Consider the following 26,728-nt stretch of genomic DNA (forward strand, 5'->3'; position numbering starts at 1 on the left):
AATCTGCTTATTCAACCTCCAGGAGGAAGTGTTCTCACCATCCAAACCTTTCTACCCACTGTCCTCTGGAAAAAAACAAAACAAAAACAAAAACATGAACAATTTATGATTCTAGCGGATTTCTAGTGTCGCATAAAAGTTTCTTATAAAAATGAATATCAAAGTAACAATATTTTATTGATAAAGATCAATGAAATTAGTAGAGACGCTCCACGTTTACAAGAACTGGTTGTAATAATGTTTAGTTATTCTAGGCCATCTGTGCACACACAGAGATAGCCTCATTATATGTAAACACATAATAATACTAGTTATTAAAATTTGATTCTCTTTGTAGTGTATTCAAACAAAATGAGAAAGCAGAGAGGCTAAGGTACATATTGTTTTCTTTTTTTTAATTTTTAAATGTTTATTTTTGAGAGAGAGAGAGAGACAGAGACAGAGAGACAGAGCTTGAGTGGGGGGAGGGGCAGACAGAAAGGGAGACACAGAATTGGAAGCAGGCTCCAGGCTCTGAGTCGTCAGCACAGAGCCCGACGTAGGGCTTAAACCCACAAACCGTGAGATCGTGACCCAAGCTGAAGTGGGACACTTAACCGACTGAGCCTCCCAGGTGCCCCACTAAGGTACATTTTCTATGAATGTGGAATCAGGAAAATAATTAGATGTGAAAAGAACTGTAGAGTTAAAACATTTTTTTTCCCCTGGGATATTTATAGTTTTCATGAGAAAATCCAAGATGCCCTATAGGTTATCCTAGCTACTGACTAACCTTAATCACCCAGAGCTGGCAATGTTCGTATATGGAAGTTCAGAGTCATCGAAAGCAGCAGGCTGCCTTGGGGAGTGTTCTCTGTCACACCATGTCATGCTGTCATGCTGACCACGATCTCTGTCAAAGTCCCTGACGTTGACGAAGCCCATAATAAATGGTAGCTTCCTGGGGCGCCTGGGTGGCGAGTTCGAGCCCCGCATCAGGCTCTGTGCAGACAGCTCAGAGCCTGGAGCCTGTTTCAGATTCTGTGTCTCCCTCTCTGTGACCCTCCCCCGTTCATGCTCTGTCTCTCTCTGTCTCAAAATAAATAAATAAATAAATAAACGTTAAAAAAAACAAATGGTAGCTTCCTTCCTTATTGGGTGAGGAAGGGGCTCCACCATTCCCACTGGAGTTTTACTTTCATAATTTATGTTTTGATTCTTTTTGAAGAAAAGAGAAAACAAGGCAACGGTTTATGGGTTTCTAGTATCTGCTAAACACTATGCACAATAGTTCTTCGTATGTGTATACACACATACGTATTTTTTTATATGCAGAACTGTCTTGTAACGTTGGTTTTACCATCTTCGTTTTACCGATGAGGCAAAAGTCTCAGCTATTGAATGGACACTGCAGACTGTAGACTAGATGAGCCAAAGAGCCAATATTTAGTTCAAGTTCTTGGTTCTCCAAAGCTCATCCTCTTCTTGAGCTTTCTTATTCTCCTGCCATCAGCTTTTTCCCCATGGGACGTGGGAGCCGGTTAAAGAAACTTAAAGCCTTTTCTCTGACATATATCGAAAAAAGATGTCCAACATTCTGCATCAGCTAAGTTTGGGTTTTACGGTTGAAGCACACTTACTATTCACCCACTAGCTTTTGAAATTCCTTTGAATACAGGTAGCCCTCACTGCAGATGCAAACGGAAACCACGCCAAGTGGTTTGAATAATCAATAGGAAAAATCACGAGTGTTCCTTGGCCTTTAAAATTTTATACTGAGACATTAAAAACTCCCTTATGTCTGTTGTAAAACATTAGAAACACTGAGAATGAAAGTGTTTTCTTTGTAAAAAAAAAAAATGTATCAAGAGTAGTTTGAAGCGTGCTCACTTTCTTCTCATTGTAGAACTTAGGACACGGAGCAAGCATCTTTTCTATGCCTTGTTGAATTGTTGTGCTCCTTTCTAAACTTGGATCAGCTCTCGACGTTGTGTTCTCTGTGCCTTCAATGTCATGAAACACCTCTGAGAATTCCTTTCATGTGAAGGTTTTCTTTGCCAGCTTTGCTTCCTCTGGGACATCTTTATTTATTTCTTTCTTTTATTACAACCACTTTCTTCATTTATGTTGATGAGTTCACTTCCAGTAAGTTCCTTCTGCTGCACATCCAGACTCTCTCAAAAGGAGGCAGACTCAACATTCCCGACACCAGCTATTGCTTCTATAGTTCTTTTATGTTTGATTTGCATGGTTATTAGTTTTCACTTTTCTTTTTCTTTACTTTCTTTCTTTCTTTTTTTTTGGCCGTCTTTGTTTCAATTTCCTCTTTATTTCCTAAAAAATGTTTATTTATTTATTTTGAGAGAGAGAGAGAGAGAATGAGAGCAGGGGAGGGGCAGAAAGAAAGAGAATCCCAAGCAGGCTCCATGCTGCCAGCACAGAGCCCAGCTCGGGGCGTAATCCTGAAAACCATGATACCATGACCTGAGCTGAAATCAAGAGTCGGACACTTAACTGACCGAGCCACTCAGTTTCCTCTTTAGATCACCCTCACTGGTAAAGGCAAACATAACGACCCATACAAAACTATAATGGGGACATTTAAACCACTTTTAACCCTAATACATAAGTTAAAAGATAAAAAAAAAAATTAAGAAGAGCTACAACTACAGAAATTTGCCCGTGGATGTATAGCATAAAACATGTTAAGTATGGGGGATAAAGGGAAAGCATAGGGAATATGGTCAACAGTATTGTAACAGTGTTGCATGGTAACGGATGGCGGCTACATTTGTGGTACACACCTGTTGAATCACTCTGTTGTATGCCTGAGATGAATATGACATTATGTTTCAATTATACTTCAATTAAAAAAAATATGTAAGTATGACATCAATAACATAAAGGGTTAAGGGGGGGGTAAACATGGGGAGATTTTGTATGCGATTGAAGTTCAGTTATCAGCTTAAAATAAACAGTTGTAACTATGAGATGTTTAATGAAAGCTTCATGGTAACTACAAAGAAAATACCAACTGTAGATACACAAAAGAAAAAGTGAAAGGAATCAAAGCATATGACTACATTAAAAAAAAAATCAACATATCACAAAGGAAGATGTCAGGAAAGGAAAAGAGGGAAGGACGAAAGAACCACACATCAGACAAAAAAATAACAGAAGGGTAATAGTGACTTTTTACCTAACAATAATTTCTTTGAACGTAAATGGATACAGCTCTCCAATTCAAAGATATAAAATAAAATCAGAAAGTGTGATGACTACAGCTTTGCTTTTCTTGTCCAAAATTGCTTTCTCTATCCAGGGTATTTTGTGATTCCACATGAATTTTAGGATTTTTCTCTTTCTTTGAAAAATGTTACAAGAATTTTGATAGGGATTGCATTCATTCTGTAGATTTGGGGGAGAGGGGGTGGCATAGACATTTCAACATTATTCATTTTCCCAACCCATTAGTATGAGATATCTTTCCATTCATTTGTGTCTTCAATTTCTTTAATCAATGTTTTATGGTACTCACTGTATAGATCTTCTACCTCCCTGGTTAAATTTATTCCTAAGCATTTTAGTCTCGTTGATGCTACTGAAAATTATTTGAAATAATATTACAAAGCTACAGAAATAGAAAAGGTATGGTGCTGGCCTAAAAATAGACACAAGAGTAATGGAACGTAATAGAAAACCCAGAAATAAATCCAACTGATCTTCGACAAAGGTGCTAAGAATACACAACGGAGCAGGATAGTGTCGTTAAGAAATGGTGTTGGAAAAGCTGCATATCTAAATGCAAAAGAATGAAATTGGGTCTTTATTCTACACCATGCACAAAACAACTCAAAATGGATTGAAGACTCAAACATAATATCCAAAAATGAACATTTTAGAAGAAAATATAGGGGAAACGCTCTTTAAATATTGGTTATGGCAATGATTTCTTATATATGGTGACAAAAAACACAAGCAACAAACACAAATATGACAAAAAAATCAAGCGGAAAAGCTTTTTATAGCAATGGAAACAATCAACATAATGAAATGCCAACTTTTGGAATGAGAGAAAATACTCACAAATCCTATAGGTCATGATGGGTTATTATCCAAAACATATAAAGAACTCATACAAGTCAATAGCAAAAAAAAAAAAAAAAAAAAAAAAAAAGGTAACCCAGTTTAAAAATGGGTAATGGATTGAGCAGACATTTTCCCAAAGAAGACAAACAGATGGCTGGTGAAAAGATGCTCATCATCTAGGAAATGCAAATCAAAACTGCAATGAGATATCACCCCACACCAGTTAGGATGGTTATTATTAAAAAAAAAAATACAAGTTTTGATAAGGATGTGGAGAAAAGGAAACCCTTATACACTCTTTTTGGGAACGTAAAATGGTTAAGCCACTATGGAAAACAACAAAATTAAAAACAATAAATTAAAAATGGAACTACCATATGATCTGACAGTCCCGCTCCTGAGTATACACCCCAAAGAATGTAAATCAGGGCCTCTAAGTGATATCTAAATAATATCTTCACTCCCATGCCATGACAGTACTATCCACAATAGCCAAGTAATGGAAACAGCCTAAGCGATCACTGACAAACGAATAAAGAATATGTGGAATATTAGTCAGCCTTAAAAATAAAGGAGATATGGGGCACCTGGGTGGCTCAGTCGGTTAAGCATGTGACTTCGGTTCAGGTCGTGATCTTGCAGTTTGTGAGTTAGAGCCCCGAGTCGGGCTCTGTGCTGACAGCTCGGAGCCTGGGGCCTGCTTTGGATTCTGTGTCTCCCTCCCTCTCTGCCCCTCCCCTGTTCACACTCTGTCTCTCAATAATAAATAAACGTTAAAAAAAATTTCTTTAAATAAATAAAGGAAATACAGCCATTTGTGACAACATGAATGAACTTGGAGGACGTTTTGCTAAATGAAATAATCCAATCACAGAAGGACACATACTGTATGATTCCACTCACATAAACTACCTAAACTAACCAAACTCGAAGCACAGACTGGAATGGTGGTTATCAGGTGCCAGGAACAAGGGGCACCTTGCCAGGGGAGAGGGGCAAACGAGGAGTTGTTCAACTGTTCTAAAGTTTCAGTTATGCAAGATGGATAGTTCTAATGATCTGATGTCCAGCCTAGCACCTAAGTCATCACTATGTATTATGCACTTAAAAATTTTAAGGTGTGGCTCTTGTGTTAAGTATTCTTATGAAAAAAAATCCACAGAGACAGAAGGAAACCTCAGAGGTGTTAGATACATCTATTACCTTGGTTGTGGTGATGGTTTCATGGGTATATACATATGTTGAAACTCGTCAAATTATATACATTAAATATGTGCAATTTATTGTATGTTGATTATACTTTAATAAAGCCATTTTTTTGATTTGTTTTTAACAACAAGCTAAGTGCATAAAAGGAAGAGTGAATTTCCTGGACAACTTCAGAGGCTTGTTCCTGCTTTAGGCACCACGTGAAAGAGTTGTCCTCAGTCTTTGTAACACCAATTTTTAACTCTGCTCTTTGGAGAATTATTTCCATGACCATGTATTTACCCAGCTCTTGGAGTCAATGAAGAAACTGCTTTCACTAATATTTACTTACTGCTGTTAACATATCTAAATGTTGAACGGCAGCTGGCCACCCCAGTTTCCATGGGGAGCTTTTATCTTCTTTTAGAGACGATTTTGTTTGACTATGTGTCCCAGACTTTCTTCATGGTAAGTCAAGATATTTGCTCATATAAATATTTCAGGAAGGAATACAAAGAGCCTCGGAAAGAATCCTTGAAGAGGATACAGATTTAAGTCCAGATTCTCTTCCTGTGACACTTAAATTCTTTCTTCTTGTTTTCTAAACACAGTTCCAGAAATACTTCACCAGTGCAATCTCTCCAGATTTGAAGCGTCTCCCAGAGAGGGTCTAAAACAGGTCCAACCAGGGGCTGGCAGAGAGCTGCTCTTAGTCTGTGGTGTGTGTCAGGCACCATGCTCTCATTACAGTGCAGGGCTCTGTTGTGATGGAAGGAAGGACAAAGCATTCAAAATAAATATCTTGGTATTTTAAAGAGCCTTAATTATGAAAAAAGTGGCATTTTCACAATTCTTTCAACACTGTGGAAGGAAAAGCCTTTGTGCTCAAATGGCTTATTTCCTTGATTATTTAAAGGCTCTCTGCCCGTGGAGAAGGTCTTCTCCCAGAGGGAGGCAGAACCCTTGGGTCTCAGGGGGAAGGAGGTGAATCTGAATTCCACACAGTGGATTAGTCTCAAGGATGAGCTTTGATGAAAGGAACAATGAGGATCGAATTGCATAGTAGTGATCGTAAACTTCATGCTTCCAAATCCCTCTAAGCTTTGGAGTAGATGAAGTTCAGGGTCTGCTGTCTACAGAACAGACAGTCATGATTCCAGCTGTGTCCACTCCTATACTATCCACTTACTCCTTCAACGAACTGATGTTAGAGTCAAATTTCAAATAAAGGACACATGCCCTCTTTCGGTAGGCCAGAGAAGACATCTTGGTGAGAAGGAGTGAGTTGTGTGCTTTCCCAAATGAAGTTATATTGCAAGCCTGAGTTTGTTGTTTGGAAATATGGTAGTTCAATCATCTTCAGAGAAATTAATTATTCAAGGATGTTCTAAGACAGTAAAGAGAAAGTTTTTAAAGAAAAAGGGGATCGGCAATAAAGCTATTGATGAGCAAATATTGAAACTAGAGATAATTAAAATTAGTTCACCAGATATTTATTGAGCAAATACGTTATCCCAGGCAGGTCTGCCATGTGCGATTGTGCAGTATGTAGACTGTGCAAAAGCATCTGGCTACTCACAAAGAAACCGTGTGAATTAGTGGAGACCCTAGAGTGAAAAAGATCTTTCAGCTCTGGGGATAGAATGGTGAGCCCAAAAGACAAAATCCCCCTCCTAATAGAGTTTATATTTCAGTGGAAGACGCAGACACATTGGCAAGCACTTCTATAACGGAGTGTGGGATGTTGCATATGTGGAATGCCATGGGCACAGTCAAGAGGACTCTGATCCAGGTAGAGGCTGGAGAGGGCAGAAAAAATAAACTAACACCAGAGGGTGAGTAGGATCTAGACAGACTGACACACAGAATGTGGGCAAAGGGAGTGTTTCAGACTGAGAGAAGGAAATTGGTAAAAACTCAAAAGTGTTCCTGAGTTTGGGATTTCCAAGACTCTGAGTGAATTCCATTTTAGCTGGAGCATCAGAAGGAAGGCTGGAGAATGAGGCTGGGGGTGGGGGTGGGGGGTAGGCCAGGCAGGGCTCCCTACTGCAGAGCTCAGCTGACCATAGCAAAGTGGTTGGAGCAGTGAGTAAATGTTTTTGAGCAGGAAGGGAGGGAAGCAGGGGTGACAGGATCTGTCTTTTTTTTTTTTTTTTAATGTTTATTTATTTTTGAGAGAGAGACAGAACACGAGTGGGAAAGGGGCAGAGAGAGAGGGAGATACAGAATCCGAAGCAGGCTCCAGGCTCTGAGCTGTCAGCATACAGCCCAACACAGGCCTCCAACCCACAAACTGCGAGATCGTGACCTGAGCTGAAGTCGGACACTTACCCGACTGAGCCACCAGGCACCCCAGGATCTGCTTTTTGAAAAGACCATAATGAATGCAAGGTCCAGACTGGTTTAAGGGGAGCAAGAGACGAGTCTGCTTTGAACACACCCAGTATTGATTTTACTTTGGAACCATATACATTACTTCAACCACATTTAAATAAATTAAAAAGTAATTACTTAAAATGGAAAGTAAAATTAAATGGATGACCTTAACTACATATCTATTTGGAGACAAAACCATACAGAGAAGAGTTATTCCCAGTGACTTTAAAAAACAATCACTTGATTGACCCTAGTGGGATAGACCTTGAGGAAAAAAGCACTGTAAAAAAAATCCCTTAAGATTTTAGAAAAATCCCTTAAGATTTAGCAATTATTTTGTTGGAAGAAATGTTAATATAAGTTTTCTGATATTTTTCTGTATGTGTCATGAACAATATCAAACAAGTAATTAGGTGAGCTTTTCAGCAGTCTTGAAAGAAGATACAAGTATCAGAGAAAGGAGGTTAAAGGAAAACTCTATAGGCCTGAATTTGAATGGCAAGTATTACTATAAATTTATGCTCTATTTTTTATTTAAGAAAAATTATATTATTATTAGACACAACGAGCAACCCATCTGCCGTGACACCATTAGTGCCCAGAGTGTCATCCATAAAGAGTGAAAGGAATCAGGGATCTTGTGAGAAGTATATTATCCTAGGTCTTGGCCCAGAATATGCACAAAATGAGTCTGGGATATCTCTTTGCACCAAAAGACACGATCTGAATTAGTTCCTGCTGGCCAAACATGAGCAAATACGACCGTTAATAAGTACGATGGATTAAAAGACAACGTCTTCATATGTTTGGGCTACCATAACAGAAGTACCATAGAGAAGGGGCTTATAAACAATAGAAATTTTTCACAGTTCTGGAGACTCAAAGTCCAAAGTCAACATGCCTGCACGGGCGGGTCTGCTGAGAACCCTCTTCCTTCCAGGTTGCACATCACTGACTCCTCCCTGTGCGTCACACAGAGGAGAACAGAGAGGAAGCAAGCTCTTTCCTGAGTCCTAAAAGGACACTAATGTTCATTCATGAGGGCCCCACCCTCATGACCTTATCTAATGCCAATCACCTCCCAAAGGCCCCACCTCCTAATACCAATGTGCGAGTGGGTAGAATTTCATGTGAATTTGAGGGGAGGACACGTTTATTCTAGAACACACAGCAAATGATATTTAAATGCCTGACCTCATAGATACCACAACAAACCAATAAATAAACAAAACCAAACCGTTACTGGTCAGTATGGGAGGATGAAAATGACTGACCTCGTGACCAAAGGTCCTTGAAGTCTTTAGACATATCTGAACCCTTGGGGCAAGACAGCCAGTACTGGGATCAGGATTAGACCTAAGATTTAAGCAGAGTCACCCATGTTTGTAGGGTTTCTGTTTCACAGTGTTTAACAATCCCATTTATGCTCTGGGTCCGAGAGAAAGCCCATTATTACTTAGAGCAACAGGTCTCACTCACAGAGACAATACTACCTTCCCCATTGTAAATGAAAATACAGCTCTTTTTGGGATGAAACCAAAATTTTTCTAAGTGATCTATGTGATCATCCATCACATAAATGAGATTTCCTAATCGTATAAGCACAAGAATTTTCCAGCATTCTAAAGAAATTGATTCCTCTCAGTTTAAATAAAAAAAATGTGTCTCTCTTTTAAGATATAAATGGTGGAAGCTACAGAAGAACTATATCCAACACAAAAAAAGAATTTCTTCCATTAACTAATTTCCAGAGACTGTCATTTTCTTAAAGACAAAAAAAACCCAAAACAACAACAACAAAAAAACGCTAATACAAATTTAGCTGGTTGGGAAAGTCTTGAACTTTGCTAAATATGTCACTGTTATTTCTTTGTTTTCCCCGTAACAACGGCAGCAAAAAATAACTATTATTGGAAAGCTTTGCAAGTTAAAATGAAGCTACCCTGGGGAACCAAATAGAGTTGCTAATCCTGTATACTTAGCTGGTTAGTTGATATTTTAGACTATATTTTTCAATGTACAGTGAAGGGCACCTGGGTGGCTCAGCTGGTTAAGTGTCCGACTCCTGATTTTGGTTCAGGTCATGATCTCATGGTTCATGGTATGGAGCCCCCGTAGGGCCCTTCACTGACAGCACGGAGCCTGTTTGGGATTCTCTCTCTCTTCTTGTCTCTGCTCCTCCCCTGCTTGCATGCCTTCTCTCTCTTTCTTTCTCTCAAAATAAATTAATAAACTTAATAGATAGATAGTTGCACGTCAAGAGACGTCCACTTAGGGAAAGTAAGAAACTGAGGGCTAAGCTAAGAAGGGACCCAGTTTGTATCGAGCACCCCACCACACATCTCCCAGGCCTGGGCCCTCTCCAGTTTGAGAGAGTTACTTGCAATCTAAACAGAAAAAGGACATTAACTTGCATTCCTAGTGCTCTTAATTAGTCTCCCTACGAATCGATAAGAAAAAACAAATAGGAAACTGTGCGAAGGATGCAAAGCTGCTTCTCACAGGACAGGAAGGCCGCTGGTCAATAAGCACATCCCACTCGTAAAGGGAGAAAAGCAGACGAAGCAGCAGTCCATTGCCATTTCCCACCTGCCTGACACGTTGGCCAAAAATTAGAAGTCTGATCAGCCGTGCCCGGGTGAGATGCGGGGCAAAGGGAACCCCACTCACTGCTTGTGGGATTAGACATCAGTCCACACATTCTGAAGGAGAATTTTGTATCGTCTGGAAGTCCTGGATATTTGTTTCTTCTTTATGATGAAATATTTTGAGTATTAAAAAAAAAAGCGGGGGAAAATATGCAAACATCCATGTATCCGCCACCCAGAAGGAAGCATGCACGTGAAAGAAGCTCTAAATGTTTCTCCTTTTCATCCCTTTCTCCTCTTTTCAGATGAAGCCACCGTCTTGAATGTGGTGTTTGCCATTCTGATGCTTACTTACCCATGTATGCGTCCACACGCCAAGTCCTCGAACTCTACGCAAATGATCTTATGTTGTATATTTCTTCCCAGAACTTGGTTATTTTTATTTTTGTTCTTGGTTGCACGCACCATTATCTTTTCAGGAGTGACCCATATATCCACTTATCTATACATCCATGATAGATGTAGCTGGAGTTTTTTCCTTTTAACTTTTTGCGGTGTTCCTTTGATAAATACACTGCAACTTATTTTTCAATCCACTACAGATGATCAATTATTTTTTTCCAGTTTTTTTGTGCTTTCTGTTTGGTTTGGGGTTTGCTATTATAAGCAATATTTCAATAAGCTTTCCTGTGTAGATAGCTCCTGTGAAAATGTGCGCGAGTTATCCTGGGTGTGATTCGTACTCTCCTGTGGAGTAGTCTAGTTGAAAACCTCCCCAACTTGTAATGTGCATTGGAATCTTTTTCAAATGCAGATTCTGGTTCAGTGATGTCTGGGGTGGGAAGAGAAACCTCATTCTCAAAAACTCCAAGGTGATGCCAGGGTTGCTGGTCTGTGGACCACTTGGGGAGTTATGAGATATTAGTAGCCTTTTGCTTCTTAGGACACTCCTATGCCCCTTACATCAGTGAGCTCATGGTGTCCTTAGGTACGCCTTAAATGCAATTGGCCTGCTTTAACTCTTTAATGCGGAAGGGACCACTTATCTCAGTATACCTTCTCCGATCAATTCAATACACCATAACGGCGTTTTTAAGAGATGTGATAGAGTTTCTTTACGATGTCTTAACGTTGCCATAAGGTTCCCCTTGATTTTCACGTACAGGAGAGGTGACATGCAAGCCTTGGCTGGGCACTGGCGCTGAGCTGTCTCCGAACACAAACAGTGCTGGAGCCTGGGGTTACGAGGATGATTGCCAAGTGAACAACGTGTTTTGTCCCTGGTCTTATATTTTATTCTCTTTACTGATTAGTGAAATTGCGTGTGTGTGTGTGTGTGTGTGTGTGTGTGCATGCATGTGTTTATTTTAATAAAAAAGTAATAAATGCACTTGGAAAAAATTAAATTGTGAAAAAATGAAACTGGATCCACCCCAATTGTGTGGTAAGTTACATGAGATTGTAGCGCTCATCTTGCTTGAGTTCCTTGCTACCTTGAGGGCTATGTGGGTCCCGTGTGACATCCTTTAGGGGCCAAGGGGGGCCTCAGCTTCTGCAACAACCATATGAGTTTGAAAACAGATCCATTCCAGGGTACCTGGGTGGCTCAGTCAGTTAAGCATCCGACTTCGGCTCAGGTCATGATCTTACAGGTCATGAGTTCGAGCCCCACCTCGGGCTGTGTGCTGACAGCTTAGAGCCTGGAGCTGCTTTGGATTCTGTCTTCCTTTCTCTCTGCCCCTCCCCCACTCTCACTCTGTCTCTCTCTCTCTCTCTCTCTCTCTCAAAAATATATAAATATTAAAAAAAAAAAAAAAAAGGAAAGCAGATCCATCCTAGTCAAAGCTTCAGGTGGAGAGCACAGTCCACCTGCCGCTGTGACTGTGCCCTCGGAGGGAGTCCAGCCAAGCCATTCCCTGACTCCTGACACACAGAAACCAGGAGATAATGAGTGCGTATTGTCCTAACCATTGTAAGAACATGGATACACAGTAATAGAAAATGAATACACTACTTCCATAAATGATAAATATATACAAAATATTTATACATTTCTCTCTCTCTCTCTTTTTTTTTTGTTCCAAATTTGGAAATTATTTAACATGGTCATATACGCATGTACTCTCTTAATTTCTAAGGCTGTCTTGTATTTCAGAGATTGAGGTTCCACATTTTCCTATTTAATGCACTTCTAGGTTTTCAAAAGATCCTATTCTGTCGTCAGGGAATATATGAAAGTGGCTTCCAATGCCTAGGGACAGTAAACCGTTTTTAAACATCTATCTGCTTTAGTTCCTGCTTCCCAGGCCTTTCTGTCTTTCTAGCCTTTCTTCCACTTGAGGTTTGAACTAAGATTAGTAACCATTTGGTTTACTCAGGACTAGGGTTTTTCTGGAATGCAAGATTTTTGGTGCTAACACTGGGGCAGTCCCCTCTCCCCCAAAGGGACAGTCGCCAGTCCTGCAACCCCCTTTAAAAGATCAAACAAGGGGCGCCTGGGTGGCTCAGTCGGTTAAGCGTTGGACTTCGGCTCAAGTCATGATCTCACGGTCCGTGAGTTCGAGCCCCATGTCAGGCTCTGTGCTGACAGCTCAGAGCCTGGATCCTGCTTCGGATTCTGTGTCTCCCTCTCTCTCTGACCCTCCCCCGTTCATGCTCTGTCTCTCTCTGTCTCAAAAATAAATAAACATTAAAAAAAATTAAAAAAAAATAAAAGTTCAAACAAAAGGAAAAGGAGGCATTCTAAGGACTGCAGGTGATTTCCTCTATGCTCAGCCAACAGTGAAGGAATAACAGTCCCCACGTCTGGTCTCCACGTTGTAGCCACGCTTGCATACCCAGCTTGGGGTTCCCTGCGAGGCCTCTGCTAAAAGTGAATATGCAAGTGTCTTTACCTAATGCAAGAATGAATAAAAGGCTTTGGATTTTCAGAGCAATCATCTACCTCTTTTTATCGGAGGGATAAACCTCTCAACCTAAAAGAATAGTTATCCACACAGGGCTTGGATTACGCCTCATAAAACAGCAAGCCTTCTATTATCACCTAAATAAAGCTGCCATCAAGCTGGAACAAAGAGGCCAGGCAGAGAAAGTCTCTGAAAACAAGAGGCTCGGCATTTTATTTTTTTATTTTTTACTTTTCTCTCAATATATGAAATTTATTGTCAAATTGGTTTCCATACAACACCCAGTGCTCATCCCAAAAGGTGTCCTCCTCAATACCCATCACCCACCCTCCCCTCCCTCCCACCCCCCATCAACCCTCAGTTTGTTCTCAGTTTTTAAGAGTCTCTTATGCTTTGGCTCTCTCCCACTCTAACCTCTTTTTTTTTTTCCTTCCCCTCCCCCATGGGTTTCTGTTAAGTTTCTCAGGATCCACATAAGAGTGAAACCATATGGTATCTGTCTTTCTCTGTATGGCTTATTTCACTTAGCATCACACTCTCCAGTTCCATCCATGTTGCTACAAAGGGCCATATAGTATCCAAAATCTATAAAGAGCTCACCAAACTCCACACCCAAAAAACAAATAACCCAGTGAAGAAATGGGCAGAAAACATGAATAGACACTTCTCTAAAGAAGACATCTGGATGGCCAATAGGCGCATGAAAAGATGCTCAACGTCGCTCCTCATCAGAGAAATACAAATCCAAACCACACTCAGATACCACCTCACGCCAGTCAGAGTGGCCAAAATGAACAAATCAGGAGACTATAGATGCTGGAGAGGATGTGGAGAAATGGGAACCCTCTTGCACTGTTGGTGGGAATGCAAACTGGTGCAGCTTCTCTGGAAGACAGTGTGGAGATTCCTCAAAAAATTAAAAATAGACCTACCCTATGACCCAGCAATAGCACTGCTAGGAATTTACCCAAGGGATACAGGAGTACTGATGCATAGGGGCACTTGTACCCCAATGTTTATAGCAGTACTCTCAACAATAGCCAAATTGTGGAAAGAAAAGGCTTCGGAAATGCACAGTAGGGTGGTGATGGCGGGGTCTGGAGTCTGACTGGCTCGAGGCCTGGAGGAGATTACTTCCTGCCTCTGCTTCTCTGTTTTCTCATCTGCAGGGCCTAATACAGGCAGACGTTTTGTAAATCTACATCCCACCCTCTCCCTTTTCCAGAAGAGGACACGGAGGTCGTGCCGGGTGGTCTGAGGTGAACGCTCATTTCAGAAGGGCAGATAAGCCCATTCGCCCTTGATGACACCCGTGTCCAAGTGCACTTGGGAAGAGGCACTGAGAGGAGGCTCCAGAGCCTGAGGCCCCGCTTCCTGCCCTCAGAAAGGTGACGCCCCAGGTTTACGGCCCACATGTGAACTATATCCAGAGACAGACATTGCAAATCTGCTCAGTAGCACATTTGAGAGTCTCCACGAGGACAGATGGTTAGGGGATATTTCCTTGCGCCCAATGGCAGGATTTCTGGCTTTGTGTTTATGATTTCATGCTTCCTTGTCAGCGTTCAAAGCTATGGTTCTAAGGAATGTAAAAAAACAAAACCAAAAAACCTACACTTTCATATACTGGAAGCCCATAAATTAAGCACCTTTTAGCCTTTTCTTTCTTGGACTCAAAAAACCCAATCCACATACCATTTCCTGGGGAACTGCAGATGCATTTGTGTGGCAGCTCGAAGCCTTCCATCCACAGCTGTCATTCTGCAGTCACGGTGCTCGGAGACCCTGGGACAAAGCTGTTACCTGCGCTTGCCAGCTCAGTAGTCAGGCTAAGTGGAATAAAAAGGGGCCCCAGGCAATGAGCACCCTCCTTTCACTCATGATGCTTCTAAATAGAGGCACAGGTGCCTGTGTGTTTGCTATTTTTATTTGCAAGTGTCCCATCTGCGGAAGGGCCTTTAAAACAACAACAACAAATGGGCTTTCGTTGGGGAAGGAAAACAAAATTGTCCGTTGAGAGTAATGAAAGTTTACTGCTGACGACAGAAGCCATTAAAGATTTTTCAATGTTTATTTATTTCTTTATTTGAGAGAGACAGAGAGTGCATGAGTGGGGGAGGGGCAGAGAGGGAGGGAGGGGGGAGACAGAATCCTAAGCAGGTTCCATGCTTAGCACAGAGCCTGACTCAGGGCTCAATCCCACCACCAACTGTGAGATCATGACCTGAGTCCAGCTCCAGAGTCAGATGTTTAACCAACTGAACCACCAGGTGCCCCTGTTAAAGACTTTTAGAATAGACAGGAATCTGGGGTCTCCCATGTGTCACACCACAAGGTGTGTTATCAAAAAGAGAGATGTGGTTAAATGACTGTTCCTGGGCCACGGGGACAGGAAAGGAGCCAGAGTACCTTCGAGGAACGGCCGACAGACTTCCCTTTGGGGGGTCAGAGGGCAGAAGAAACAAAGGGGGGTGGTAGCCCATGCGGATTCCTTCTGTACATTTTATCTTCTTACCTCCCTTTTTTCCCCACTCCCACACCCTGGCCCTGAGACCTTTTAGTGACGGGCCTTCTGAGCCCGCAAACCTATCATGTATAGGTTTATATAGCCACCTCACGAGGAAGCTAGGATTGCATCCCTGAAAATGTCACTCAAGGTTTTTGCAGGAATCATTTCAGTCTCCTTGGTTACTTGAAGCCATCCAGGTGACGTGTGTGTCTTTCACAAGCACGTGCTGCGAGGAAGCAGTTGAGAACCCAAGTGTCACAAGCAACAGGGTGTGCACTGCCCACGTTCAGCAGCAATGGCAGTAGAAGAGGCAAACTGATATAGAGTTGATAAGTAACTCAATAATGATGCATATTTCCGCTCTGGAATTTTTCACTGTCCTCAGTCATTCGTTCATTTACCAGATATTTATTTGGCCCTAGCCATCATGCCCCTCATGTTCCCACTTTCTCTGCAAACGCCTTTAATTCCCTTACTCTCTACCTGCCTGGTCGATACCAATACTAGAGAAACCAAATATCCACTTATTCTATTCCTGCAGCGGAGTAGCCAAACATTGGCTTAGCAAAGCACACAGTTTCATGTGTTTGTCTCACTTTGAGTCATGTTCATACATTTCAAACGGGCACACAATGCTGCTTGCTAATCTTATTATAGATCCCTAGTGGTCTCTTTCCCATTCCCTAAAGTGACTTTTTAACACATTGCCCTCTCTCCTCAAACATCTTGCTTCCCCTCCTCCCCCTTCACTCTCAACAAATGACCTTGCTCTAAAGTTCTAAGAGAAATTAGAAACAATGAAATAGGAATTTCTTGTGCTTCCCTCCACTAGATTCACCATGAGCCTAAGGTTTGCACCTGCGCTCCAAGGGTCGTGAATAAAGTATCTCTTCAGATGTCAACACATGTCTACCTATCATCTTCTCTCCCCTTTTCAAGAACATCACTTGTGTAAGTATCCCTTCTTTCTCTGGGATCATTAGTTTCCTCTTTGTACCAGATCATTCTAATGTGAAACAAAAGTGTCTCCAATCCTTAATAAAAGATAAGATAGAACCACAGAATCCTCTCTCGACAATCTACCAATCTATTAGTGTTCCTTACCTCCCCAAGCAAACATTCTTGCAAGGGCTGGCCAGAGTTCCTCTCTTTACTACACATTGGGACTCCGCTAACACTGCTAATTAAAATTACTGAGGATCCTGACTTTGCCACATTCTTTTTCTATTTTTGCCTTACCTGATTTCTACGGAATAGTTGATGTGATCAGACATTCTGTCCTTCTTCAAACACTTTTTCCCCTTGGCCTCTGTGATAGCACACTCTCCTGATTTTTCTTTTATTTAGTTGTGGCCATTTATTCAGAGTCACTCATTCTTAGTCTCCTTTGTTGATGGATGCTCTTCTGCTTGGCCTTAAATATTGGAATATTCCAAGGGATATGTCTGGTACTCCTCCTCCCAAATGATACTCTCCTTAGGTTGTTTCAAGTGTCTCATTTCAATGTCATTTATAGGATAAAAAGTCTCATCTTTGTGCATATACAGATCTTTTACACGCCAGACTCTTGCACCTAATTGATTACGAGATGCCTTTACTTAGTAACGTATCTCCCGGTCTTTCCTATATCAGTGACACTTGCAACTGAAAGTCAAAAAACAGGATGAAGTCTCTTTTTCCCTTACCCATCATATTGAATTCATTAGAAGGCTCTGAAAATTCTTCCTCCAGAACACATCCTGAATCTCTCCATTTCTAATGCTACAACCTGAAAGAAAGCCAACATCATTACTTCTCTAGATTATTCCATTAAGCCCTCAATGATCTCTCTTCTTCCAGGTAGGTATTATCTTTCTTTAACATATGAGGACACTAAAGCTCCACAAGGTCAAATGACTTTATACATTCATTCAGAAATATTTCTGAGCACCTGTTTTGTGCTGCCAGATGCTTGTCTAAGTTGCAGGATATAATGGCAGTGCCAGTGCTATCTGACGCTAAAGCGCTGTTCTCAGTCTCACATACCATATTGGTATCAGATCAGGAGTGTGCCAGAACATTCCTTCTAGTACAAGAAACAAATACATAGAAAATACACTGGCATGTAAGAACATCACATGCTTTATAATAGCAGAAATATACTAACTCAACCTGAGGGCTTTGGGAAGTTTACCTAAGGGAGCCAAACTGATCTATTTCTATTGGAAATTTCTCCCAAGGATCCTGACATCTTTTCCTTTACCAAAGTGGCTTTCTCTACCTGGCCTACCTTGTAGATCACATGCCTGGCTAATGACTACTTAACTCTGCAAAAGCATTGCCTTATCTAGAAATGGTCTACCCTTGGCCTATCCATGTCAACAAAAGTTCTCTTCCTCTGTGTTCCTTAGTTGATGCTTATTATATTGTATTGCAATTTGGGGTTTATACCTACAAATGACTTTGTGAAATCCTTTAAAAAATATTAGGTACAATTGATAAATATAGATGGAGATACTTGAAAAATGCATAGGGAACATCTAACTATCTAACTTTCCTTTGCAAAACCTGACACTCATCACCGTGTTCTCTCTTACTAGCCTACATGTCTTGAAAACTAAAGAAGCTTAAAATGTGTATTCAGTACAGGGTTGAATGAAATGTCATCCATATCAGGCACTACACAAGCCTGGAAAACAAATACAAGCCCTTCTCTTTGATCTTTCCAATGAATCACAAGACTCATTTGCCTTTCTTAGCAGAATGGTGCTACAGTGGTGGTGGTGACACTTCCGAGGGCAAAACAGAAATCTGAACCAACTTGGCCCCGCACTCCAGGAAGTGGAGACTCTGTAAGGATGTTGCTGAAGATTGAACCATCCCAGCCATCAAAGAAAGTGGGAGCTAGGTACTTTGTTTGCACGTGTATGTATTTTTTTATTCCGAACGACTCGGGTTTTAGTTTTAATGGTTGCTGCGTCTCCTCATTCAAGGCTTTTCATCTGGAATTCATCTCTATTCAAACAAAGTTGGGTTTATGGATGCTTGGCACAGCAAGCAAGACCACACATCATGGGGAAACGCCCCGTATTTCAGTAGGAGAGTGTCTGAACGGATAATTAGTAGAGGATGTGGGCTCTACCGAACATCAGGATGTTTTGGCACATTCCTGATCTGATACCAATATGGTATGTGAGGGGGTTTGGGGGGAAATTTAAGGAAGCAGGAATGCTCTCTGCATAGGTCACTGTCAGAAGGCAGGGGTAATTCTATAATCGAGCATGTCTTTTAAAACTTATTTATTTATTTATTTATTTATTTATTTATTTATTTATTTTTGAGAGAGAGAAAGTGAGAACGATTAGGGGAGGGGCAGAGAGAGAGGGAGAGAGAATCCAAACAGGCTCCAGGCTGTCAGGGCAGAACCCTATGTGGGGCTCAAACTCGTGAACCATGAGACCATGATCTGAGCCAAAATCAAGAGTTAGATGCTTAACAGTATGAGCCACCCAGGCACCCATATATAATTGGGTATCTTAATACATTTTATATCTAGAACCAAAAAAAAAAAAAAAAACCAAACAAAAAAAACCAAAAAAAACACAAACAAACCAAAGAGTGAGGTTAAAGCATTAATTGGTAAAGGTGAGGTAGTCACTCAAGTTTGCCAGGAGAAGGGGACTGAGATATTATGAATTATAAGAAATGTACATATCTGATCTTCACCCACATTTTTTGGGTGGCTCACATTTGGGGCCATTGCCTGAGTAATACCCATAGGGTATGCAGGGCAAAACCAGATGTATGTCTTTGTTCAAGTTTCTAGAACTGCTAAGTCAGCCCTTGCTAGCAAACCACCAAATCATCACCTGGCTGGACAGCAGGAACCAGCTGGCTTTTGGAGGGGTAATGTGGTACCAATGCCATCTCTGGGGTCCACCCCAGACTCTGAAGCTGGAATGCTTGGGTTTGAAGGCTCACGTTCCCACCCATTTCCTAGCTTTGCACATCTATGCTCTGTTTCCTCCACTAAAATAGTATATACCTTGTAGGATTATTGTAAAGATTGAATACTTCCATGCATGTGAAATTTCTAGACCACTGAATGGCATATTGCCATCTGTGTTACTTCTCAACCCCACCACGCACACACATTCCTGGAATCCTTGGACCCCATACCTGAACTCAGTGGTTAGACAAACCCAGTTAGAGCTCCCAGGGCTGCATGGTTAGACAAACCGGATTAGCGCTTTCCAGTGAGGGGTAGGGGTCATGGTGAGTAGGCAGGCCTGTCACGTGATATTTGTGGAGTTGCAGAGATCACAGTCTGAATCTGGCATGAGGAATCTGAATTGATTCTGCCAGTCCCCTGGGTCCTACACAGGGTGCCTGTAAGGCAGGGGTCATGGACCATGTGCAGATAAACACACTCTTGAGTGCAGTGGGCCGGAAGTGCCATTTTTCCAGGCCTCTTTCTTTCCAATGTGCATTTTCACACACAATAGATCCCAATAAAGCCTGTAAAACTGACACAATTTCCCCATTTTAGGAAAGGCCAGCCTCCCATTATAGGGAGGGGCTGTGTGCAGCAAGCATTAGTGCTGTAAATCACAAGGATGGGCTCTGCACACAGCGACTCCTTGCTTATAAGCCTTTTAATGTCTTCTTCCGTCACTGTGGCGTATGTTATTTACTCTCTGCCGGAGCTTTGGCTTCTGCCCTTCTGCTGACCATAAAAGTAATAGCCTATGTTTGTGCACAATGACAAATCAGAGAAAGCAAATATTATACCTGTGGAGTACAAATCCACCTGAACTCCTTTTGATCCCTATCACAAGGTTAGGTTATTTGGATGTGTCAGAGTAAGAGGATTTGGCTCTGTTTCCTTATGAGGGTAGATCTTACGAGCAAGCAGAGCAAATAGGCAAATACAGTTTGATTTGAGGGGTACAGACAAGGGCCTCTGTCCAGCTCCCCATTCTCCACAAAATGTGCAAGTATACTTTTAATCTATGTGCAATTGACTGCTTTACTCAAGAGTGTACAGTCTGAGGGCGGTCAGCTGGTCTTTCCTATTGATCTATTGCCAGATTTCAGACCTAGGGGCATTTGCATTTCAAGGAATGCCAAGAGTTTAAGTTGAAGGAATACATCTCCAGTTGTGTAATTCAACCAACAGTTAGTCTGTGGTGGAGGTATTTGCTGGAGCCTGGCAGGTTGAGGTCCAAGGTTTTGGGCTACAATTTGCTATGCATGTGAACGTGGGTTCGTGCCCACTCAGATTCTAAAAGATATAGACAATTGATTTTAGACCATTGAGGGACCATTAGTCCCATTGTGGTCACTATATTCTGTTTTGGTTCAGTTGTATGCTTATTATTCTACATCATAAGCAAAAAGCTCCCAGTATGGCTCATGATGAAAATAATTTAATTGTCAGCTTGATGGAAACTCAGAAATTCCAACATCCCACCTCCTAAGAACCTATGCTAATTTCTAGGAGAAAATTCCCAATCGGGTAGACTATGAGCGTGGAGAAGGCTTTCCTGGGGCTGTGTTCTAAGGGAGGCCCATGTTCTGACCCTGGGGAAAGAAACTATAGACCCAGGTCAACTAGTAACCACAGCTGAACAACCATAGAAACAGAGGAATGGAACAAGACATGCCCTGGAAGGATTGAGTTGAGAAGACATGACTCTGGGCAGGAGATTCAACCTTGTCATGAAGTCTGAAACATCCATTAAAGTACTCTACCTACAGTAACGAGGACTTATGAATGTGCAAGTATAGTTTTAATCTATGTGCAATTGACTGCTTTACTCAAGAGTGTACAGTCTGAGGGAGGTCAGCTGGCATTATATTGGAAAATAACACATTTCAGGGGCAACTACAACATGTATTTCTGATAGCTAAATTTTAATCAACCCACAGTATTCATTTGTATACCAAATGTCAGAAAGGGGTCTTATTGGTGAAAAAATATTGATCTATTGACTAGTATGAGGACTTAGAAATGGGATCTGATTGGTAAAATTCAAGGTTTCCAAGACATGTAGGTGAGCTAAGATATTTTGGAGACACCCCTGCGTTCCCTGCATCCCCCACATCTCACATGGCAAGGGTATAAAACCCAGTGAGGTCGGTAATCTGCTTATGCATGCATAACCCCTGAGATCCCCAAATGGTCCTTCATCCAGCCATCAGGAGGATTTCTGAACATCTGACTAACTTTATATCCCAGAGTACTATGTCTGCAATGTTATGTTTGGCTCAAGAGAATATTTCATGCAAAGTAAGGGCAGAACATTTAGAAGGACCAAGAACCGGACCCTCATTGAACTTACTGAATGCTAATTATTCTTTCCCGCTTGCTTAATGTTGATTTAATAAATGTCTGACATGTGGATTGGCATTTTGACCTGCTCTCTTTAGAGTATGGTAGTGAGGTTATGGATAAAAAGCCATTCTCATCTAACTTAGTCATTTTGGGGTAGCTTCTAGTCTCTACCACAAAAACTAAAACAAAAAAACACAAAGAGTTGGACATTACTATTTTTTCACCTGTTCAAGATGTAGTCTGAAACCTAAGGATCTGTGGGAACATTTCTCTAGGGACATGGGGAAAGGGAAGGGATAACCGGATGGGGTCAGAAAAATCTTCAAGTCTTTAGAGGGCATTGAACAGAAACACAGCACTGAAGGGAGTCAGAGGAACAGCTTTTCCCTTGGTTCTGCCACTAAACAGTTCTTTGTGGTTGGCTTATCCTCTTGGACTCCATTACTCTCAGCTGTGTAAAATAAGGAAGATGAATAGAAAAAGCTCAAAGGTTCCCTCTGGTTCTCAAGTTCTAGGTGTTCCAAGGGGTACAAGCAAACGGATCTCTCCACCTTCTGGGTAAGTCACCAGGAAGGTAATTCTATCCCAACAGATGAGCCCCCTACCTGACGTTCAGGTAATAACTGGAACCGCACTTTGGTGAACACTCCTCCTTTTCAATAAAGTATTATTAGAGGACAGTGGGAAACTACAAACATTTACAATTCATTGAAAATGAATTTCATTGATAGCTTTCTGATAGCTGTTAACACTTCATGAACTAGAATGTTGATCATTCTTCCATGACTGGAAGGGGAGGTAAGAAGGAAAAGAAGCAAGGGGTCATTTTCATCAGTGGTACAGTCTGAGGACAGGAATGGGGGAGGAGGTATGTTGAGGGGTGTTCAGGACACGTGTAAGCACAAGTGGTGGTTAGTCAAAACCTGGACATCCAAGATTCCTAGGTTGCCTGGGGAGTGAGAAAGGGACATCGGGAAAGGAGGGACAAAAAAGGCACAGGTGATTACTAAGCAGATTTGCCTAGGGGTTACCTCTCCCCCAACAGGCCCTGTGCCATTACAGAAGCCACTGATGAACTCTGAATTTAGATTTGAGAGCAGAGAACACTATCCAGAAGGGTAGAAGGCACTGCCGTCTTGGGATTCCCCAACCTTCCAGCTCTCTGCCACCTTTCCTCCAGAAGCTAATGCTTTCTCCTTCTCTTTGCTTTGTGAGCTGACTCAATGGGAAGGCCCAGGTCAACAGGGCCCACCCAGTTAACAGGTGTGTGTGTGCAGAGCCATTTTTGGTTGAAATCTGCTTCCCCTGTCGGCAGTTCAGAAGGAGACTCCTGGTCTCATCTGGGCCCCCAACAGAAGCTGACATGGCATCAGCCTTCCGGTGCTCGAGGTAAGATGGCAACATTCTAAACACACTTCACAAATCTTGCTCGGGGAGCATGGGCACAAGCTGCCTCAGGAGCCTACCGTTGGAGAACCTATCAGTCCCAGAGAGGGCAGCAGCCATCCTGCTTTCTTAGTGATCATCCAGCCCTATCTCTTCTGCCAAGAATATCTTCCAGAAGCTTTCTAAGATGGGGGGAGTGAGAGGGAAATTAGAACTTTTGCATATCTGAGCTCACTTTCATAGTCCCTACTCACACTTTATTGATCACTTGGTGGGTATAGATTTCTGGATTGAAAATGACTTCTCATTTTAACTTTGAAGGTGATGCTCCATGATCTGCTAAGCTTGTAATGGTAGCCTTGAGAAGTCTAAAGACATTCTGGCTCCTTACCCTTTGCTTTTTGTCCCTGGAGCATTTAGGGATATTTCATCACACTGCAGTATTTTGGCATTTGGCAAAGATATAACTTGGTATTGCTGTCCTTGCTTTAATTATGCTCGGACTCATTTACCTCATTTCTCAGAAATCTTATCATATTTCATTGATAATGTCTCTATTTTCTCTGCTATTCCTTTCTCGAATGCAATTTTAGCTGGATGTTGTACGCCCTAACTTGATGACCTAAATCGCTTATATTTTCTCTTCCATTTTTCCAGCTTGGTTTTGCTGTTATTCTGTTTGATGTTTTGTAAAGTGTATGTTTTCAATAACTTTGATTAAGTTATATTTTCATTCCCCACAAAGTGCTCAGTTTAGAGTTTATCCCTTACTTTCCTATTTCAGTCTAGGCACGTTTTCTTTTTAGTAGTGTCCTTTCAGTCAAAAGATTCTCCAAAAGGATAAAGACACACACCAAACAGACAAAACCCACAAGTCTACAGAAGTGTCTTGACACTTGTGAAATACACATGATACTCTTCTACTTCAATGTCCCTTTTGTGGCCACATGAGTTGAGATACTCTTGTGGTTCTCGTGGCCTGCCCTGAAGCTTCTATCCTACCTCTAAAATGCTGTTTCTAGCAGAAGTTTCAGGAAACAACCGAGTTGTCACCAAATCCATAAATGGAAGTGTTATGCAATCACTGTAGTCAAATGGATGAGCAAAGCCCTAACTAGCAGCTGCTTTAAAACATTGATTCAGAGTATGGCAAATCAGTACTCCAGAGTGGGGAAAGTATAGTCATGATCCTTCTGCTGAGTTTCATAGTTATAATCCAGAATGTGTCACTTTTACCGGCTCCAGAGGATCAGAAAAGCCACTGAAATGATCATGGTTGTTGTAAATTTTTTCTTACTGGGTAACACAAGCTCAACGTTTAACTGTAGCCGTGTCCATGTACCTATACTCTGTTGAGATTCATTTTCACAAGGAAATATATTTTTTTCTGGTTTTTGTTCTTTGGGGTGTTGAGATCTGGAATTCATAACTGCAGATCTAAGAATGCACACAGCCACAGGCAGTTCCCTATTTAAAAGATAGATTCCAAATTGGCATTTATCTCCAGTTCCAGAGTTGGAAAGTGGGTAGCAGCCTATAAGTGCCTCCCTGCTAGGAAAAAAGAGTTCCCGGGGTCAAGGAGACCAGGAGAAAGCAAAGACAGAGGTTGGCAGGTTGTCTGAGAATTACGGAGTTTCAAATATGCACCTTTCTGTCTCTATAGACACAAAAGTAAAAGAAAAAGTGTTGTAAAGGCCCTATTCTCTCTGAGTATGAGGGGTATTTCTGTACTGTGAGTCTGTCCACTGGGAAATCTGATTTCAGCCAGTAAATCATGTAGAATGTGGCTCAACAACTCTTCCTTATCCTTTTCTCAGCTTCACTCCAGAGAAGCAAACTTACTAATTCCATGAAGACCAAATATTTCCATTAGGATAATAATACAGATCCCATAACTGTGTTATCACACTACTGGGCATTTATTCCACGGAAATAATTCTAGAAAAGAAAATATAGTTTTACCTGTTCTTCACAGAAAAATTATTTATAATTGCAGAACTACTGCGGTGAGCATTTGTGTCACACAGGGGAATGGTATGTAAATGATGCTATTTCCTTAATGGGTCATTAACAGTAATAACTATTAAAACCATGTAACTATTAAAACCATGTAACAGTAAGAAAAGAGATTTGCAGTTAAGTTTTAGTGAGAAAGGAACACAAAATATCACCTATGTGATGATTGCCAATTTTTAAAATGTATTTATATGGACTACGATGAGAAATAAAAAACAAAAATAAAGAATATTTACCAACAGTTGCTGGTGGAAGTTTGGTCGGTGTCTCTTTGTTGTTATTTGTCAAATAGTGGTCACCGTGGAATCTCATTCTGGAACAGCCGTTCTGCAGAGAAGCAATTGGGAATCCCTGGCCTCTGATAATACTTCCTGGGTATGTTTCATGGTATACTAGTTAGGTCTAGGATACTAAGATATTCCATGAAAACAATACAAAGCAAAACAACAAAGAAAATACTTTTGACCAAATGAATGTTAAATCCATTTGCTCTCAAAAATGTTACTGTAGGGCTCCTTAGAGACTTAGATATGCTAATATAGAACATGAAGTTCCCAGAAGGGAAATAAATATGCAGTCTTTTCAAGACACCTCAGGCTACACAGATTCCCACCCTCTCCCCCAGCCCCACCTCCCTGTCTCCTCCCTCCCCTCCACCTGCCTCACACACACACACACACACACACACACACACACACACACAGGCATTCTGCAGGACTAGTGTCTTGCTGAGCAAGCTGTGGGTCATTTCTGATTGGGTTGGCGCATTTCCTTGGCTGTGCCAGAACTAAACAAACACTTCTCCAGGGTTCATCGTCTAACATAGTAGCTGAGCAATTTCTTTTCATCTTTCAAGGTCTCCCTTGAGTGTCACATCCTCTATGAGAACCTTCCCAATCCCTCCAGGCAGAACTGATGTTCCTTCCTCTCACTCCCCTTCCACTTTGCCTTTGTTATTGCACACTTTATTCTTTGGCAATTATTTGTGTTTGTTCTTCAGCTAGAAGGGCTGTTTTCAGTCCTCCCTGTGCTTCAGAATCCACTGGGGACCTTAACATAGTACAGATGCCCAGGAACGACCCCCAGAGATTCGGGTTCTTTGGGTCTGGAGTGAGACCTTGGCAAGGTCTGATGAGGACCACTGGGAGAAAGAATCAGCTCCTTAAGGCCAGGTGTGAGTTTCATTGATCTTTGTATTACTACTGCCTGTCACTAATGGGCAGGCACAAACTTCTGCTAAATCAATGTGCCCTAGCGAGAAAAGAGGAAATGCTTACTTAAACACTGGTTGTTAAATTCCTCTTAGGGAAATGACATGTTTTGAGTAGCGAGGTTCCTTCGTTTGCCATTTTAGTTATGGAAAGACGGCTGTGGA

The 26,728-nt window shown here is 41.4% G+C and overlaps 1 long non-coding RNA gene across 1 annotated transcript; it reads right to left on the reverse strand.

Annotated features, from left to right (window-relative positions):
- On the reverse strand, positions 1 to 25,898 carry LOC109264146 (uncharacterized). Its single transcript, XR_002078606.2, has 3 exons — positions 25,590 to 25,898; positions 17,321 to 17,403; positions 1 to 65 (listed from the first exon to the last, which is right to left on the reverse strand). It is a non-coding gene; the product is annotated as an uncharacterized LOC109264146 (long non-coding RNA).
- Between the last annotated feature and the right edge of the window lie 830 nt (positions 25,899 to 26,728).

The sequence above is a fragment of the Panthera pardus genome, unplaced genomic scaffold (genome assembly GCF_024362965.1).
Source record: "Panthera pardus isolate Hobbes unplaced genomic scaffold, ASM2436296v1 HiC_scaffold_1, whole genome shotgun sequence".
NCBI lineage: Eukaryota > Metazoa > Chordata > Mammalia > Carnivora > Felidae > Panthera > Panthera pardus.